Source organism: Vicugna pacos, chromosome 3 (assembly GCF_048564905.1).
Source record: "Vicugna pacos chromosome 3, VicPac4, whole genome shotgun sequence".
NCBI classification, from domain to species: Eukaryota; Metazoa; Chordata; class Mammalia; order Artiodactyla; family Camelidae; genus Vicugna; species Vicugna pacos.
Window position 1 is genome coordinate 25,908,420 of NC_132989.1, and position 5,147 is coordinate 25,913,566.

Sequence of the window (5,147 nt, forward strand, 5' to 3'; positions counted from 1 at the left end):
ACATTAAAGGTGATCTGAACTGATGAATCAAATCAGTTAAGCTCCTCTAAGTCAACTCTGGCTACCCAAGTCATGTCGTGTAATGTTTCCACTGCAGAGAGGAGCTGTGGTAAGCAGCCCAGGAGAGGGTTGATCTCATCTGTGCTGCCTCCACAAACCTGTTTTGGCAAGAGCACTGTCACATTATGTGCTAAAAACCAGAGTTCACTATGTGCTAAAAACCTTTTAAAAATGAGGTATGAAGTCAGCAAAGTCGCCTGCCTTGAGTGTGTCATGGACCAAGTAGTGGGGGCCCCCTGCTAAAAACAAGATGTCTGAGCTCCAATGTGGTCCTGGCTATGATGTCAAAAACCATCTGGGCAGGCTTCTGGTGTTTAGGACCACAGGAAAGAAGTCTATTTGTCATATAGGTTAAAATATTTATTTTACTTGCTTATGATTGCTGGATAAGTTTCTATTACACGCCAGGCACCGTAATGGTAAGGAAATCATCCCATATATTGTCCTATTTATTCGTGAAAAATAAGGATATTCAGAGATAAAGATATCAACACTTGCCTCTCTCCTTGACCCTCCCTCCTTATCTCTTCCTTTAGTCAGTTGTCTATCCTGATCTCTGCCTTCATGATGGAAACCTCCTTTCTGATTCATTGATTCACTCAACTAACATTTATGGAGGGCTGGCTATGTGCCAGGACTTGGGCTAGACACTGGGAATGCCTTAGAGCACAAAAGCAGGCAGGGCCCCTGCTCACATGGAATGCAGTCAAGTCAGGAAGACAGACGTAAATCGCTCCATCTCTAGTCTGCCCAACTAAGATGGACCCAAAACACCCCCTTTATTCTTTTGATCAGCATTGCCTGAGCTAAACTTTTCAACTGCAAAATCGTTTTCCTCTCTCTACTCAGCATCACATGACTGGAATTCATCTTTGAGGTCTATAACCAACCTCAGGGAAATAGGTACACTCACTCCTTGCTTGCTTTTGTCGTTTTTGCAATTTTGACATAGCCATAAACAAACTGGAGTAACCAGAGGCACCCAGACTCCCAAGCACCCACACCTGCATTGACTCCTGAAAGGTTCAGTGGTGCTGGCGATTATCATTGACTCACAAACAGACCATGCCTTTACCTGGCTGGGATAGGTCACCTTAAGGACCCTAACGATTCTGAAACTGCCAGGATGCATGAACAATTTCAACAGCAGGCTAATGTGCCACAGCTACATGAGCGTATCAGGCAAACAGACGGTACACACAGGTTTCCGTGCTGAGTGGTTTCTAGCTGCCACCTCTAGAGACTCATAACAGCCTTAAAGAGGAACCAAAGAGGTCCTTTTTTTTTTTTATCTACACAGCACACAATGAGGACAAACACGCAGAGAGAAACCCATTCCTCATCCACACCCTTGGATTGTTCTTACCCCTTAAAACTGAAAGGGAAGGATGAACTTGAGCTACCCATGGTAAAGGAAGCATATTGCAAGGCTGTCAGGCCATGCAGTGTGGCAAGGGATATGGCAAGCCATAAAGTCACTCTGGTCCCAGGGCTACCCAGGGAAGGGTAGCGACACATCTGTCCAATTCTTTGCTGCGGTGCCTGGTATGTAGTGGTGCATAGCCAACCCACGGTAAATGTTTGTTAATTGAGTCCTAATGTAAAATATACAAAAGGCAATTTTTGCTCTTATTACCTTGAGGGAAAAATCTAGACAGGACACCCCAAATTAATAGGTAAAACAATTCCATTTCTACAAGTTTTTACTGTAGAGATTGGTTTCTTGGTGTGTGTATGTGTGTGTAGGGGTTCCTCTCCTCTTGAGGGATCTAGAAAGGCCCTAGGAGTAAACAGCCTGGTTCAAGATCGTAGGGTGAATTATGTAGACCTTCCCTTTATGAAAGCATTGGAAATGGCGCTTCACTCACCTCTGAACCTGGAGGAGAGTTCTTGCCACAGTTGAAATGACAGTAGAGTGACAGGGCCCCTAAGGGATGGTGCTGTCCCCAAAAGAGAAATAAAGATACTACATTCACTTGCCCTTTCCCTGCAGCTGGGGTAGGACTCGACTGTGGGTGAGGTCAAGTTTTCCTCATCCTCTCTGGCCTGGGGAAGGGGACCCAAGGGCCTGCCCGCCCACTGGCTTGCAGCTCACCTGGAGGTGCGGGCTCTCTCCAGGCTCTCTACGAGGTGGGGCCCATGCTGTGTGCAGAGCTTTGGGCACTTTTGCACATGGACATCTTCTATTTTATTTCATCTTCCAGAAACCCACATGACCATGGTCTCATTCCAGTCTGATCATCTCACAACCTCAACAGGGAGAGCCGACCCATGGTGGTCCATGAACCATGAATGAAGAGGGCAGACCAGGAAGCTACCTGTGCGTTGGAAGGTCTCTGTGGGAGATACTGGCTCCTCTGAAGCAGAACTCACAGAGAAGCGCTTTCTACCCCCAGGCCAGGCCTTCTGCTGTACCACTCCTCAGGCCAAACAGCTCCAAGACTCCAGTTCCATGAAGGTGTCTTCAGATACTAACGGCACCTTTTCTTGCCTGGGTGGCTCTTTGGATCTGACGGGAGGTTGGCCACTGAGGAAGATGTGCAGAGAAAGAAGGCAGGGCCAGCCTGGGTAGTGAAGGTCCAGGGGGCTTGAGAGAGTCCTTCCTATTCCCCTCCTGTTACTCAGAGTCTGGGGGGAATTGGTCAGAGGGGCCTTCGAGTTTGATCTGGGACAAAGAAAATAAAATGGTGGAGTAAGCATTGGGTCAGGAAGGAGAACCGTGTGAGGGGAAAGCAGACTTAGAATTCAGGAGGTGAGAGTGAGGAGGTCTCTGTGGCTCAGAGAAGGGTGGAGGTCGGGCACAAGTGGTGTCAGGAAGAGGGTGTTTAGAGTCCACCAGGAGGAAAGGAACCAGGGTCTGCAAGGCTTAGAGGAATGTTGGCAGAGGGAAAATCCGTGAGGCTTTGAGTTGGGAGCCCTTTGGGTTCAAGAGGGAAAGGATCTGGGAGACTGAGCCCATGGGCAACAGCCCACATTTCCTGAGGAAGGAAGAAGGCCCAGGAGTCCAGACAAGGAGTGCACAGGATGGAACCAGACAGTCTGGCATGTCAGGTTCCTGTCCAGTAAAAAGGACAAAGATTAAAACTAGACTGTCAAGTGTATATTTTTTACCATATTCATTTCAGAGCCTCTTCATCTTGATTTCTCATTTTTTAAAAAATTATGGTCAGTTTTTAATATTGTGTCAGTTTCTGGTGTACAGCAATGTTTCAGTCATACATATACATACATATATTCCTTTTCATATTCTTTTTCATTTTAAGTTACTACAGGATATTGAACACAGTTCCCTGTGCTATACAGAAGACACTTGCTGTTTATCTATTATATATACAGTATTTAGTATCTGCAAATCTTGAACTCCCAATTTATCCCTTCCTACCCATTTCACCCTCTAGTAACTGTAAGATTTCTACATCTGTGAGTCTGTTTCTGTTTTATAAATGAGTTCATTTGTATCTTTTTTTTTTTTAGATTCCACATATGAGTGATATCATATAGTGTTTTTCTTTCTCTTTCTGACTTCATGTAGAATGACGATCTCCAGGCCCATCCATGTTGCTGCAAATGGCATTATTTTATTCTTTTAATGGCTGAGTAGTATTCCATTGTATAAATATACCACAGCTTCTTTATCCAGTCATCTGTCAGTGGACATTTAGGTTGTTTCCACGTCTTGGCTATTGTAAATAGTGCTGCTATGAACATTGGGGTGTATGTGTATTTCTGAATTAAGATTCCCTTTGGATATATACCCAGGAGTAGGACTGCTCGATCCATACTGTTTTCCATAATGGCTGAACCAAACTACATTCCCACCAACAATGTAGGAGGGTTCCCTTGCAGGCACTTGAGTCAATTCAACTCTTAACTCTCTCCCTCAGTAAAGGAATGGATAGTTAGTAAAAGGAGGGGTCCAGCTCTGTGAGAGATACTTCAGTCTTGAAAAGTTCATCCTCCATCTATTTCCAAGTAAGATATTCAGAGGCCCTGAGTGTATGCGTGCATGAGTGTGTGTGTGTGTGTGTGTGTGTGTGTAGGGGGTAGTGGTGCTGGTAGTCACGTGTATCTCCATAAAAATCATTTCTTTTCCCTCTCTCACTGCCCCCTTCCCAGCCCTGTCCACTTCTCTCCATTTTCTCCATCCTCTCCAACTAGAGGGTCTACCAGAGTGTTCCATCCCCAAATGCCTCCACCCTTGTCCACTCTTACTCACCTCTCAGATCTCAGCATCAATTCCTTAAGAGAGCCCTTCCTGAAGCCCAGACTAAAGGGATTCCTTCGTTCTAGGTTTCCATAGAACTTGTTTCCTCTTTCAGAGCACATCCATCCCTTTGCTATAATATACTCAGGATGGTGATTTCTATGTTATTATATACTCAGGGTGCTGATTGACAGTCATCTCCCTTGTTAGTCTGTAAGCCCCATGAAGTTAGACACATCTGTTGATGTTCACCAGCACCCCTGGATGCTCCCACTGATCCACAGCATGTGTTCCCCTTCCCCATGACTCACACCCATCAGGATAGGGAAACAAATGTTCTGGAAATCCAAAGAAGGATCTAATGCCCTTTTCTGTGGGATGACTTTTTTAATGTTTGAGGGTAGTTCACATGACAACCCACACTTCCCCATCTCACCTCCATAAATCTTAATGTCAAAAAGCCTCATGTGAGAGTTCTGACTTTTCCTCAGAAATATATAGTAAAATGATGAAAGCTCTCAGAGACCAAAGGACATGCCACCTTTTCTATATGTCCAGTTATCTTATGGAATCAAGAGAAGTATGTGCTCTGTTCCTCAAGCTCAGGCAGTGGTAGTTCTAGAGTTTTGATGATGCTTTGCTGGGGAGGAGGCCCCCTTGGCGGCGAGAACCCCCAGAACATGAGGAGCCACGAGCAGAGCCTGCCCAGTCATCTGGTTCCCAGAACTGACAGTCCCCACTGTACGATCAGTCTAGCTCACCTAGAACCAAAGTTTTAAGAATTAGAGAGTCATAAGGGGAAACACGAAAGTTTTTCTGGGCCTCTGGGAGGAAGGGAAGAAGGGAAGAGCTGCTGTGCTGAGTTCCCACCCTGCGAGATGAA